We start from the raw sequence: 15792 nt of genomic DNA, 5'->3' as shown, positions 1-15792 counted from the left end.
GTGTGACACTGAACAGCACATCTGGAAGGTGATCTTATGTAAATACCTGAAAAGACCATAGTTTTAACAGATATCAATAAAGAATAGGGTTGCATTTCCCTCTTAATTTGAGAAGAAAATATGGTTTTTATATTTTAAAAAAATAGTATCTTCTCATGCAAATTTCTGGAAGCTCCATTTGTGTAGAAATAGTCCTACAATTTATTCTTTCACTCAGTAATTCACTTACTCAATTGCCCAACAAACATTACTGAATATCTATTTGTTATAGTTGCGAATCTGCCACACTCTATAGATAAAAAAGGAGTAAGACACACTACTGGCCATAAAATATTTCTTACATTAGTCATTAATAAGCTTTTTTAAACATGTGACTTTCATGCACATCAACTGATTTATATGTATTAAGATCCTACTATAACATAAAGAATTATCTCCAACCCCTACCCTGTCTGGTGAAGAATTTCTCTTTCGCATTATTTTAAAAAATTTTACACTTACTTTCTCCCTGTTGCCAGGAGCATTTCAATATCACTTGGTAATCCTTAAAATGTAGTTTTTACTCCTGTTAAAAAAAAGAAAATATCCATCAAGTGAAATATAGTTTCAAGTTTAAACCAAAGAATCTTCCCGTTTGTTCCTTCCTAATTTTTTTTCTTTTAAAGATTATTTTTAGAGCAGTCTTAGTTCACGACAAAATTGAGAGAAAGGTATAAAGAATTGCCCATATACCCCCTGCCCTACACATACACAGCCTCCCCCATTGTCAACATCACTCAGCAGAACAGTACATTTGTGACCAAGGAAGCACCTATATTGACACATCATAATCAACCTGAGTCAATAGCTCACCTTAAAGTTCACTCTTGGCATTGTACATTCTATGGGCTTGGACAAATGTATAAGGACATATTTCCATCATTATAATATTATGCAGAGTTTTGTTTTGTTTTGTTTTTTGCGGTACGTGGGCCTCTCACTGTCGTGGCCTCTCCCGTTGCGGAGCACAGGTTCCGGACGCGCAGGCTCAGCGGTCATGGCTCACGGGCCCAGCCGCTCCGCGGCATGTGGGATCTTCCCGGACCGGGGCACGAACCTGTGTCCCCTGCATCAGCAGGCGGACTCTCAACCACTGCGCCACCAGGGAAGCCCTATGCAGAGTTTTTTCACTGCCCCCCAAATCCTCTGTGTTTCTCCCATTCGTCCCTCCCTGCAATCCCACCCCTGGCAACCACTGATCTTCTTAGTGTCTCTATGTATCAAAGGAAAGGGCTTCTGTGCTGGTGAGTTAAATATTATCTTTATTTACTCTTAACCTCAACCCTTGAAGGTAGTTTTATTAGCCAGGATAGGCTGGATGCAGTTTCTAGCCCACCCAATATCCCAGAGGTTTAATGTAATGCGAGTTTTCTTCTCATTTACCTCACAGTCCAATATAGATCAACCAGGAAACTCTACACTGCTCAGACGTTTAAGGAACCAGGCATTTTCTCGGGCTCTGTACTCTCCTGGGGCTTCAGAGTCCTCACACTGATTCTCTGCTTCCAGGGAGCAAATAGTGAAGAGACGGCCAGAGTAAAGAAAAGGGTGGGATTCAAATTCAGCATCAAGATTAAAACAGTAACTGTAGGACTCTACAACCTTGCTCTTTCTTAAGCTATGCTATCTATTCCTCTCTGCATCTTACCATTTTACTTTAAGCATTTGTTTATTGAATTATTCATTCAACAAATAGTCCCTTATAGGTTCTCACAATATGTTAGTTGAATGAATTAAATATTAAATTTACTAACATAGGTAGCCACTGCTTACCTATAGATATTACTCAGAAAAATAAGAATCTAAAACAGATTCTCTGTTTATTGGCAACCTCCTCCATGTCAGCTTTACTCTATTGTTCTATAAATTTAGTATCATAGCACAATTTAATTATGCGAAGATTTATTTACTACTTGAAATTAACATTACTTTATTTCCAATGAAAGTGGAAAAAAAGACCAAGATAATGTGTTATTCTTTATTTTGTGCTTTTCTAATGAAGCAAAGAAGAGAAAGCTTCATTTAGATTTAAACTCAAAAAACAAAATTAAACTCAAAAAACAAATTATTTCTGATCACATTTCTCTTTCGCCACCTAGAAAAGATTTAAATGGCAAGATTTCTGTTCCATAACAGTAACTATGAAATCCAGAAAACTTATTTTTTAAAAAGAGTGGAGCTGTAGAACAGGATGTTAGATATAAGGTACAGGAGAAGGATTGAACTGAAGATGAAAATTTGGGATTATAAATTTATGTAGTATTTATAAAACTAAGAAATCAGTCTCAGCCTACAAGTAGGTTTAGAATAGAAAGCATAGCCAGAACCCCAAAGAACATTTATTTATGTTTATTGTGTAGATAAATGTCCTCTGGATTAATCCTACTTTAAATGAATGCCAACATGTTATGAATATTTAGAGTTCCTGGTTCTCTTATCTATAGGGCTTAATGTCCTAAAATTTCTAGCTAAAAAATTTACTTAGACACTGCTTCTGCTGCATTTTTCAATTATCAAAGCAAAGTTGTGAGATCTCCAAAATTTCATTCTTTCTCACTTATTTACAAAAGCTTATTAGAAAACCAAAGGTAGTTTTATTTTTACATGACTAATAGTCTGCTTTTCAAATTCTTAACATTTTATTGATTTTGAATTGTTCTAAATGATCTGCAAAACACCTCCAAAACTTGGGCAGATGTATACCCACCTGGGACAGCGTTGGATATAAGAATGAATGACCTTCCTAAGGCCAGTTCTGCTTCTGAGAATGAATTCCCATACAGAATGTGTTTCACTGAATTCAATGAACAAAGTAGAGAATTATACAAAGTAGTAGACAGGAGAGTTACTTACCAAAGTAAACTTGAAAATTCTAAAATCACTGAGCTGAAGAAGAAAACGATAAGCAGAATAGCAAGTTTTATGCATTCAATCATTTAGTTTTTAGTTACAGTTAGTCACGAACATTTCAAATTATGTACATAAATGTATGTACACATTGCACATTTAATGCTATCTTTTACTTAGGTACTGTTTTGCAAAACACAAACCTGGTTCAAAAAGGACTTGGCAGAGTATTTGTCATAGAGGAAGGACAGATAATATTCTTTGTTGTTGTTTGTGAAGCTCTTTGCTTGCATTGTCTCATTTAAACACTCACCAGCCTATGAGCAGATGCTATTACTGCTACTATTTTAGAGGAAGGAAATGAACAATAAAAAAAGCTAAGCAATGTTTTCTTTACCCATACACTTCTTCTAGTGCTGGGAATTCCTTTCAAGTCTTGTGACTCCAAGTGTTTCTTCTTTAACTTATCTCTACCTATCATAATTTTCATGTGACTCTCTTTGCCCATGTACGGACATGGTCCATTTTTCAGCAAAATTGATTCCTGGGCAAAGGATACAATTTAAAGAGCAGACATGGTTGTTTATGGATCACGGTATGTATCTGTTTCAGACATGATTACGTCTTCACAGAAAATTAGAAAATGTACCGGTAATGTGTGAAATAATTAAAGTACAGGGTTTTTATTAGCATCCAATAAGTAGAAGGCTCAAAATGCAAATAGAGGTTGCTTAGATTCTAACACAGTCGTCTTGAGAGATAACATGTCCCAGGTTTTAACAGTCATTCAGATTAAAGTTAGACCCTCCTATAATCTTATTTCAGGTAATGATATATGAAGTCACTTCCTGTTACAGCAGCCATTTGCATAAATGCCAATATTTATGTTTCCAGTATAAAAAAGCACCCCCTTTTAGTTTCAAATTTAGCACGAGGTTGCCTGATGAAACCCTGAAATAGCACCTGGCCACCTACCTTAATTTGAAGACCACTAAAATCTAGAGCCTTAAAAATGCCATCACCTTGTTTGACTTGGTGAAACCTGGGAGAATGTAGTAACCAGAGCAGGCTGCTAAGATGATGTCATCTTGCTAAAGGGACAATTTGTAATGGGGCACTGTGCTGACAGGTCTGCAAGCCTATAGTCTACAGTCAGTGTGCACATTTGAGCTCAAAATAGACACTGTGTATGACAAAAACAGCATTATTCTCAACTGTTGAGGGAAACTGATGGATGTTGCTTCTCCAAACTCTGGAAAATTAAAATTGAGGCCCTATGGAAAGGTCTGTTCATGTAGCATGTTCTGTTTTCTTAAAGAAATGATGGCGTAGATAGAAAGAATGGTCTACGTATGCTTGCTGAACATGAAGAACTAGCTCTGTCTTTATTTTCCAAATGAAAAAAACCAACTACAGAATATACTAACATAGTTTGGGTGTTTTTTTAAATTATTATTATTATGTTTGCCTCCTGATCATTAACAAGGTTTATCTCAGTTTAAACTCTAAACCATATTTAATAATATACTGCTTTTGGTAAAAAGATTAAAATTAAATTAAGTAGTATTTTTCCCTGCCCCCAAATCTGGGTGGAATTGTTTATCTAGAACCTGATATACTGTTGACAGAAAGAGCAGAGAATATTGAGTATTTGCAGGAGGCATGAAAGTCTCTTCTTTTTGAAATGCATACTTTAGGCTCTTGTGTGTATTCTGTATGATCAACATAAGTTCAGTTTTCACTTTAATTTTCTTAAGTATCAAGCAGAAAAGATGGACATGCGAAAAAAGAAAATCCCTCTTTTTCAAGGATTTGTCTATTCTAGATTTCTAGATGCCTCAAAAATCAGACATGCTTCACGTTCGTGTTAATTTATAGATCAGATAATTCTTCCCTCTTAGTAACAGCAGAATTCATTTTCCTCGGGAAGGATTAGCTCTGAGATCCTTCGGGGGCCATCTTGGGTGGCTGAGAATCAGAAAATGAGAACTGTCGTCCTTGCTCTGCCAACTTGGTTCCTCCTCTGGATCAGCTTCCCATCTGGAAGATGAAGAGCTTGAAGTCAATAGTGATAGTTAATATTTTACTGAGAACATGTTATGTGCCAGCCATGATAGCTCTACAAGGTAACTCCTAACATTAGCCCTATTTATGGATGAGGAAAATTAAGACATGTAAGATTAAATAACTTGTCTAAAACTCTCACAGATAATAAGGAGTGATTCAAAATTTTTATAGATTATAGTTCATTTAAGTTATTATAAAATATTGGCTATATTCCCTGTGCTGTACACTATATCCTTGTGGTTTTATCTCTTAATCCCCTACCCCCGATCTTGCCCCTCCCCCTTTCTCTCTCCCCACTGGTAACCAATATGTTTGGTAAAGAAAACAATTTTCAAAGGAGCAAATTTACTTTCTTTCGGACATCTAACTTCCACATGGCAGAAACCAGGTAGCTTCAAAATCATATTTGCTTTATTCCAAAGTCAATTACCCTTCAGTAAAATAACTGAGTGTCTTTAGTTATTGTATTAACTGTCATCTTTAGTTAAAGACAAATGAAATGCAAGAAACTTCCATAATTCATATCTTGAAGAATTAGAGAAAGACCTTTCTTGACTCCCTTCTCTTTAAATACCCATGTTCCCCCCACCATTTTATTTCAGTGTCCTTTAGCATGGGCCCCATACACAGTGTTTCTTTTGCAGAATAATGGGCAATGCCATTGTTTTAACAAAAGAAAAATAAATAGTAGTCTTGACTTTCTCGTCCCCAGATAGTCAGCTGCTCCATGGAGGAAGTTAGACTGGAGGGCGTTAGGAATTAATGAACTGTGGAGATGGCATCTTCTTTGTTGACAAAGCAAGACTGAGAGAGAAGAGATTAAGGCCTCTGGTTAAATGGAGTGGTGACCTTATCAGAAATACAGAAAATAACATCACATCATGGAAATCAGAGCACACAGAGTTAATTCTAGGCTCTAAAGAAAGAAGAGATTATTTAATAAGGATAGTGGCATAGCTTGTTAACTATTTTCATAAAACAAAATACTACATGATGGCTTCACCTGTATTACACACACAAACTCCACATGGATTAAAGAATTAAATGTAAAACGTAAACCAAAAGAAACAAATTTAAAATAATAAAATGAAAAAATATTCATAAAAAATTTATTGGATTGCAGAATGGTCATAAAGTACATTAGTTCAAAACAATGGAAGAATTCGTAAAGGATAACTATTACAGACATTTTCCCATAGAATGTTTTAAAATTTATGTGGCTGAAAAAAACAACATAAATAAAATTAATAGTCAAATAAAAAATTTCAGAAAATATTTGCTCATATAGGACAAAAGAGTTAATAACCTTACTGTATAAGTCTCCTCAAAACAACTTAACCAAGTGTCATTTTGGAAGAAAAAAATACACAAAGCAGTAGTTAAATAATAAGAATGAGGCCATACCAGGCCTGGGATGGCTTCTGCTTTGGAGAAGCTGAATTAGACACACATTTCCCTATTCTACCACCTAAGTTCCACAACAAATCCTGGATATTATACATAATTTTTTTTTTTTTTTTTGGCGGTACGTGGGCTTCTCACTGTTGTGGCCTCTCCCGTTGCAGAGCAGAGACTCCGGACGCACAGGCTCAGCGGCCATGGCTCACGGGCCCAGCTGCTCCGCGGCAGATACACAATTTTTTTAAATGAAGAAGAAGGAGAAGAGGAGGAGGAGGAAGTAGAAGGGGAAGAAGAAGAAGACAGTTGAAATGTGGAGCAAAGGCAGCCCAGTCAGAGAATAATATGGTGGTGAGTTTCCTGGGCTTTCTTCTTCTCTCATACCATCCCAGACTTGGAGCTGAAAAGCCAGCAACTCAGAGATAAAAATGAGGATAGAAAAAGGCCCCCCAAAAGATCACTCTCTCTAACAAAGGACCAGGAAAGGAGCAGACTAACAAGACAGAAAACTTTTAGACCATAACCACCCTATTCCAGCCAAAAGTCAGAGTAAAACCTGTGACCCCATCAGCACCCCTGCCAGCAAAGACCAGGTGTAGAGCGTAAACTTCCTCCCTCACAAGACTAGAAGGTGGTGCTCTCATGCCCCTGCAGGGATGGTATCTGAGGGTGCCAAGTAGGGACCTAGGACTTTTATCCCCTCTAGCCAGTAACAATATCCCTTTGCAGTGTAAATGGAGACCATATGGGGAGCCTGGACTTCCGTGACTTCTCATTCCCCAGTGGAACGGCGTTAGAGAAGGCTTAGTGAAGAGTGAGGACCTTCACCATCTCTCAATAATAATGAGGCCACCCCCACCATGGTGTCAATGACAACACAAACATCCATGCCCGGCAGTGATGAAGAGCCTCCCCTAATCGGGTCAGGTGTCAACGGAGGCGAAGTGGGGAATCTAAACTTCTGTCTCCACTTGACAGTATTGAGACAGCTTTTCCTCTTCCAGAGAAGTGTCAAACAAAGCCAGTGAAAAGAGAAGGTTTAAATAAGATCCAAAGACTCAGAACATATAATGAAATTATGCAGGTTTCAATCAGAAATCACTCATCATACCAAGAACAAGGAAGATCTCAAAAGGGAATAAAAAGAATACATTCACTACATGTCAACACTGAGATGACAGAGATGTGAGACTAATCTGACAAATCCTTTAAAGCAACCATGATAAAAATGCTTCAATGAACAATTAAAAACATGCTTGAAGCAAATTTTTTAAAATTAAAAAATAAAACAGAAAGCCTCAGCAAAGAGATAGAAATCTCAGCAAAGATATAGAAGATGTCAGAACCAAGTAGAAATTTTAGAACTGAAATATACAATAACTGAAATCAAAGCTGAGTGGATGAAATCAACTCCAGAATAGAGGGACATAGGAAAGAATCAGTAAACTAAAAGACAGAACAAGAGAAATCATCCAAATGAACCATCACAGAGGAAAGAGAAAAGAACAGGTGTCATCAGAAACTTGGAAGGAGAAGAGAAAAAGAATGGGTCTAAAAGTGTACCCCAAGAAATAATGTCTGAAAAATTTTAAATTGACGAGACATAAACCAACAGATTAAAGTAAGTGGAACTCAAGCAGGATAAACATAAAGAAATTCACACTAAGGCACATCAATAGTTAAACATCTGAAAACTAAAGAGAGGAAAAGTCTTAAAAGCACCCATAGAAAAATGACACTACCAATAGGAGAAAAACAACTAAAGAGCAGATTTCTCATCAGAAACTGCAGAAGCCAGGCTGAAAGAAAAAATTGTCAACCCAGATTGAGATGGACACATATATGCTATTGATACTATGTATAAAACAGATAACTAATGAGAACATACTGTATAGCACAGGGAACTCTACTCAATGCTCTGTGGTGACCTAAATGTGAAGGAAATCCAAAAAGAGGGGCTATGTGTATACGTATAGCTGATTCACTTTGCTGTACAGTAGGAACTAACACAACATTGTAAAGCAACTATACTCCAATAAAAATTTTAAAATAAAAGAATGAAAGGGGAATCAAGACATTCTCAGTAGAAGGAAAACTAAGATAATTTGTTGCTTGCAGACTTGTCCCAAAAATAGAGCTAAAGGAAGTTCTCTAAACAGAAAAGAAACAATAAAAGAAGGAACTTTGGAACATCAGGAAAGAGGAATACAGTATTTTAAAAAATGAGTAAATAAAATAGACTTTCCTTCTTTTGAGTTTTCTAAAATGTTTGATGGTTTTGAAATTATACCACTAATGTGATTCTAAATATATGTAGAGGAGATATTCAAGAATATTATATTACAAACATGGGTCAGTAAGGGGGCATAAAGGGAGGTAAGGATTCTATATTTGGTCTTCTTTGTCTTAGTCCTAACCCACCCTCTTCATCTTCCATGAAGACGATCTTCCATAATTAAAACCAGCCATCCTCATGTTTTACAAGACAGTGTGTCCTTTACTTAGGAACAATTCTACCTCTACTTATTAAATCAGCATTTTTTCTTTCTCTCCAGTATGTGTACATATTTTTAAGGGAAATTATCTGGAAGAGTCTATCACAATATTTTAACATTATTCTTTTCTGGGAATCAAGAGTCTTTTTATTTTATTTTCATATCCATATTTTGTATTATTTTATACATATTTCCTCCTTTAGTAATAATTTTTAATTGTAAGTTTATAAGGAAAAAACAATTAGGATACTTCAGGTTTAAATGGTGATATTTCTTTCACTTCTGTTTAAATTATATAACATTCAAGAGGACACAAATTAGCAGTAGTTTCAAAAAACAGAAGCAAGGTTATAATTGATCAGAATCTCAAAGGAATTATTCTCTACCATCAGTGCAAATAAACTAAGAAATAAATTTGTGATCTAAAATAATAAAAGCACCCTGGTCAAGTACAAATTAGTAAGAAAAATTAAAGTATTTTGAATACTTGTCTAGCTCTGAAAAATCAGGAACTGTACCAAGTACAAACCATGCAATACATGCCTCTGTCTACTACCTTGCTGCACATAAACTTCAAGAATTTTTTGAAGATGATGATAAGTCTCTTGCTTCCATCAACACTTCCATATTGTATGTCTCTTTAATCCATTTTGGGACTAAACTTAAATGGAAAAATAATAGAGAACAGGAGATCAAAAATTAAATATAAAAGCAATTCTGTTCATAATGAAGAGAAAATGAAAAAAAAATCAGAAATATGTTTAAAAACTGTTTTTGAGCTTAAAAATTATTCTACAATGTTTCAGCAAAAAAATAATTATGAGGGTAACAAATGGACTCTTCCTGGAATTATCAATAGATGCCAGACAAAAAGGAAACATTGTTCACAGAGATTTGAAGAGAAACCTCTTAAAATCCAAGAGTCCTGAATTCAGAGGTTATTACTCATGTGGAAAAATCTCAGTGACACAAGTGCTTAGAAATATAAAACACATTTAAACTTCCTTTTAAAAAAATATATGCAAGGTGTACTCCAGCTAATTAAAAGATTAATCCAAGTAAACACTCAGAAGTAGGGAAAAATAATATGAAATGGCTGATTGCTACAATTGAGAGCAAAGAAACATATAGAGTTATTGGAATAATGAGTAAAGAATTCAAACATAAATTTGAATATAAATTTGAAAATAAAACTCTCCACAAAAAATTAATTAGGGAAAAATGTTATCCTTATCATTGTCTTCCTCTTCATCAAAGTGTAAACATCAAGTTAAATTAGCATATATGGGAAGGTAGAAATATAAAAGGATAGAGGAAATAAAGAAAGTTAGGCAAAATTATTTTCCTTACATAGAGCAGATTACAAATACAGGTATTTTAAAAAACAATTTTTAAATTATTACAGTAACATATGTATAGCTAAGGGTCCAGGAAATCTAATTGATTTGTATATATTTTTAATATGGTGTATATATGATACACCATATTAACAAAATGAAAAATAAAATTCATATGATTATCTCAGTAGAAGTAGAAAAAGCATTTGACAAAATTCAACATCTTTTCATGATAAAAACTCAACAAAGTGAGTATAGAGGGAATGTACCTCAACATAATAAAGGCCATATATGACAAGCCCACAGCAAACATTATACTCAGGAACAAGACAAGGATCTCCATTCTAAGCACTTTTATTCAACACTGTACTGGAAGTGCTAGCCAGAGCAATTACACAAGAAAAGAAATAAATGGCATCCAAATCAGAAAGAAAGAAGTAAAACTGTTTCTCTCTGCAGATGACATGATATCATATATAGAAAAATCTTTAAAATTCCAGCAAAAACTATTAGAACTAATTAATAAATTCAGTAAGGTTGCAGGATCCAAAATCAACATACAAAAATTCTGTACACCAACAATGAAGTATCAGAAAGAGAAATTTAAAAATAATCCCACTTACAATTACATCAAAAAAGAGTAAAATACTTAGGAATAAATTTAACCAAGGAGGTGAAATATTTGTATAGTAAAAACTATAAGATATCAATAAAAGAAAATGAAGAAAACACAAATAACAAATAAATGGAAAGATATTCCATGTTCATGGATTAGAAAAATTAATACTGTTAAAATACCCATACCACTCAAAGCAATCTCAGATTCAATGCAATCTCCATTAAAATTCCAATAGTATTTCTCACAGAAATAGAACAATCCTAAAATTTGTATGAAACCCCAAAAGACCTCAAGTACAATCTTGAGAAAGAAGAACAAAGCTAGAGGCATCATGTGTTCTGATTTTAAACTATATTACAAAGCTATAGTAATCAAAATGGTATTGGCATAAAAACAGACACATAGATCAATGAAAGGAGAGTTTCTTTGATAAATGGTGTTGTGAAAACTGTATAGTCACATTTGAAAGAAGAAACTAGACCCCTTACATCACACACAAAAATCAACATAAAATGGACTAAAGATGAAAATGTAAGACCTGAAACCATAAAACTCCTAGAAGAAAATATAGGGGTTAAACTCCTTGACATTGGTCTTGTCAATGATTTTTTGGATTTGACACCAAAAGCAAAGACATCAAAAGCAAAAGTACACCAGTGGGACTACTTCAAACTAAAAAGCTTCTGCACAGCAAAGGAAACATCAACAAAATGAAAAGACAATCTATGGAATGGAAGAAAATATTTGCAAATTACATGTTGGATAAGGGGATTAATATCCAAAATACATATAGAACTCACACAACTCAATAGCAAAAGACCTCCAAACAAACCAGTTTCAAATGGGCAGAGGAACTGAATAGACATTTTTCCAAAGAAGACATACAAAATGACAACAGGTACATGAAAATGTGCTCTACATCACTAATCATCAGGGAAATGTAAATCAAAACCACAGTGAGATATCACCTCACACCTTTTAGAATGAACTGTCATCAAAAAGATGAGTGATAGCAAGAGTTTTCAAGGATGCAGAGAAAAGGGAACCCCTGTGCACTGTTCATGGGAATGTGAATTGGTACAGCCACTATAAAAAACCGTATGGTGGTTCCTCAAAAAATTAAAAATAGAACTACCATATGATTTGGTAAATCCACTTCTGGGAATATATCCAAAGGAAATGAAATCACTATCTGTAGAGAAATCTGTACCCCCATGTTCACTGCAGCATTATTTACAATATCCAAAATGTGGAAACAACCTAATTGTTCATCAACAGACATATATACACACCACATTTTCTTTATCCATTCATATATATACACATAAATAATGGAATACTATTTGATCATGAGAAAGAAGGAAATCCTGACTTTTGCTACAACATGGGTAAAGCTTGAGGGCATTATGCTCAGTGAAATAAGACAGAAAAACAAATACTGTAGGATCTTACTTTTATGTGAAATCTAAAAAGGTGGAACTCAAAAACAGAGCACAGATTGGTGGTCACCAGAGGTGGGGAGTAAGGGGTGCGGTAAATGGTGAAGCTGGTCAAAAGGTACAAGCTTCCACTTATAAGTAAGTTCTGGATGTAATGTACAGCATGCTGACTACACTTTACAGTGCTGTATTGTTTATTTGAAAGTTGCTAAGAGAGTATACCTTAAAAGTTCTCATCAAAGAAAAAAATGTAACTATGTGGGGCGATGAATGTTAACTTAAGTTATGGTGGTGATCAATTCGCAATATATACATGTATCAAATCATTGGGTTGTACACCTTAAATAATATCATGTTATATATCAATTATATCTCAGAAAAACTGGGGAAAAAATAAAATGCCAAAACCATTAATTAACCTAGGAAAAGAAAGAGTGTGAGTAAACTGAAAAAATAGATTACAGTAAATCATTGAGACTAAAGTTCACCAAAGAAAATAAAGGATCAAAGGAAAAGTGCATATGAGAGAAACAGGATATATTATAAAGGATCTAACAATATTTACAGCTGCAGTTCTAGAAGGAGAGCAGGAATGGAGTACAAGAAACATTTAGTGATGAGGATGAGAATTCCCATTACCAATGGGGAAATCAACTCTGAGCTTAAAATACATATTCTAACAAGACTTTTTTTGTTTAATGAGGAACAATAGCACACCAAATCATAATGGAGTACACAAAAGTGAAAACAGGAGACAAGAAAAAACCTGACAGCAGCCTGAGATGGACAGCACAGTATTCGCAAAGGAGGAACAATAATATAAACAGCTGAAAATCGAAAAAATAGAAATTGGAGGATAAGAAAACAGTATCTTCAAAGTGCTGAAAGAAAATAACTTGCAACTGAGAATTTTATAGCCTGTGAAACTGTACCTCAAAAATGAAGGTGAAATAAAAATATTTTTAGACAAACCAAAACAGAGAATTCATTACCACAAATCTACTGGAAAGGAAATATTGAAGAGTGTTCTTTAGTCAAGAGAAAAATGATTCCATCTGGATTTATCAGTAATGAGGGCATCATTAGAGTTATATTATAAACCACTATACTGTGATTTTACGACTTTCTTCTTCCATCTCACAATTTTTCTTTATAAGTTTTAATGCCACATCATTCAGAGCATAAAGACACATGGCTGCTAGATCTTCTTGACAAATTCCATCTTTTAATACTATAAGTTATCACACTTAGTCCAATTGAATGCTTTTTCACTTAGAATTATATTTAATTAGTTATTACTATCACCACTCCAGGTATTAATATAGCTTATTTTTGTCCATTCTTTTTTGGGTAATTTTTCTGTGATGTGTATCTAGTAATAAAAAAATGTAGCTGATTTTTTTACATTGGATTTTTAAAACTGTGCTTTTTTATGTGAAGATTTAACTCGTTCAATTTATTATTTTTACTGATATGTTTGGCTCTTGTCTGCCATTTCTCTGTATGTTTTCGATTTACTATGCACAGCTTTCATTTTCCTTTGGGTAGTGATAGGAACAAATTGATTTGTTAGTACTAGGTAGTGAATCAACATATTGATTGGTCAATTTGTTTTATTCCTTTTGTCTTCTCAAGGATTGAAAAAAACTATATATATATATGTCTTCAACCATAGACTGCTAGAATTCAGCCCTCCTATTAAATTTTGGCTATCATATTTTAATACCTAAGAAATATTTCACAGTTGACAATTACTCTTTTTCATAGCAGTCTGTTCATATGTTATGTATATACAATCCTTTGTTTTTTTCTGATAGTAAGTATAAACTAGATTTTTTAATTTTTTGCAATGATTTGGAAGCCTGGGCAAATTATTTATTATTTGAGGTCTTGTGCTGTTGATCACTGAGTAACAGGAAGTCTAGATTTAATAGAAAGTACCAGCAAGGAATCACTTGTCAGGGACATCCATCTCGTGACCAACTCATGCACCCTCTTGTTAAGTTACCTAATAGCCATTATAGCTATTAATGGCTATAATAGCCTCCTCTGTGAGCAGAATTAAGTGATGGGAGTGATGCTGCCACAAGCCCAGGCTGGTCAGGAATGCAACATCATTCACAGTTTCAATGTGTAGCCTTCTTTGAAGGAAGCAGCGGGACAGAGTTTCAGGTACTAGCGCCTTGCCACGAATTACCAACCATGCAGCAATGGTTCCGCATTCAAGCCTGCAGCATTTCAGCTTCTTATTGTTTGCTCCTACTTAGCGACTTTTCACCTAAAAGAAAGAAAATCATGATTTCTCTTAAAGAAATGTAATGCTACATCTGTGGTTTGAAATGCTGTAAGATTATCAATCATGAATTAACATTTTTTTAAGTACAGTAGTCTCTAAACCCCTGTTGTGATATTTAACTTTATGTGTTATTTCCACCTGAGCATTAGTCATTTGTCCTGAGATTTCCCACAATATTTTCTATGACCTTCCATTAGCATTTATGTTACACTCTTCTAGCTATTTAGTTTCTTGTCTTCCCCCCTAGTACTTTGTGTAAGGAAATTTCTCACAGTAGATGATATATACTCTAGCTTTGCAAAGAACCTGTACTTGGTACATGTGTGCTGAAGAACTAAACAAATACTTGCAGGATTTTTTTTTCCTTTTAGTTTGGCTTTTTTTTTTTTTTCTTTTTGGTCTTAAAGAAGAGATAGCATGATTTAAGTATTTATATTTGGAAAGTATATCTGGAACTTTACAGTAAACTAGCAACTATCAAAAATTTCACACCATAGAAAACTTATCTTCATTATTTCAATGTTTCACTGTATTTCACTACTTTATTGTTTAAAGAGAACAGACCAAAAAAAAAAAAAAATGCCACTGCGTTATTTGCTTTTAGCCTTTCTTTGAGCTTAATCAAAAAGCAATCTTTTGCCATACTAACGACTGGCCCTTTTATGCTGGCAAAAATACAAATTAAGATTGAGTGAAAAATAGAACCATAAAAGGCCCTAATGATTTTATTATTCAGTGTCAGTATTGCAAGTGATTAAAAATGAGGGAAAGGGGCTTCCCTGGTGGCGCAGTGGTTGAGAGTCCGCCTGCCGATGCAGGGGACGCGGGTTCGTGCCCCGGTCCGGGAAGATCCCACATGCCACGGAGCGGCTGGGCCCGTGAGCCATGGCCGCTGAGCCTACGCGTCGGGATCCTGTGCTCCGCAGCGGGAGAGGCCACAACAGTGAGAGGCCCGCGTACTGCAAAAAAAAAAACCATAAACAAAAACCAAGGAAGGAGACTGATTGATTCATGGTCTTTTTTATTTTTTTCAATAAGTTTACAAAACCTCATCACTGCAACAAAATATTGTTCTCAGGATTTCTGTCCTGTCTTTAATGCTTTTCTTCCTTGCAGTACCTGAAAGGGCTTCATAGGTTATACTTTTCAATTTCATCTGGGGCAGGAAGCTCCTCTCTCTGTATTTCTTGTGCTCTTCATTTCCATTTGCTAAAAAGATCTCTTTGGACAGCAACAGCAAAAAACAAGCACCACC

At 34.8% G+C, this 15792-nt stretch overlaps 1 long non-coding RNA gene across 1 annotated transcript; it reads right to left on the bottom strand.

Annotated features, from left to right (window-relative positions):
• Positions 1 to 494: 494 nt before the first annotated feature.
• LOC113631419 (uncharacterized) lies at positions 495 to 5000 on the bottom strand. Its single transcript, XR_003437308.1, has 3 exons — positions 2747 to 5000; positions 1423 to 1538; positions 495 to 565 (listed from the first exon to the last, which is right to left on the bottom strand). It is a non-coding gene; the product is annotated as an uncharacterized LOC113631419 (long non-coding RNA).
• Positions 5001 to 15792: the final 10792 nt, after the last annotated feature.

The sequence above is a fragment of the Aethalodelphis obliquidens genome, unplaced genomic scaffold (genome assembly GCF_003676395.1).
Source record: "Aethalodelphis obliquidens isolate GAN/ISIS:26980383/991018 unplaced genomic scaffold, ASM367639v1 scaffold33, whole genome shotgun sequence".
In the NCBI taxonomy this organism is placed as follows: domain Eukaryota; kingdom Metazoa; phylum Chordata; class Mammalia; order Artiodactyla; family Delphinidae; genus Aethalodelphis; species Aethalodelphis obliquidens.
The sequence above is the reverse complement of the archived record's forward strand: the minus strand, read 5'-3'. Positions and strand labels throughout refer to the sequence as shown.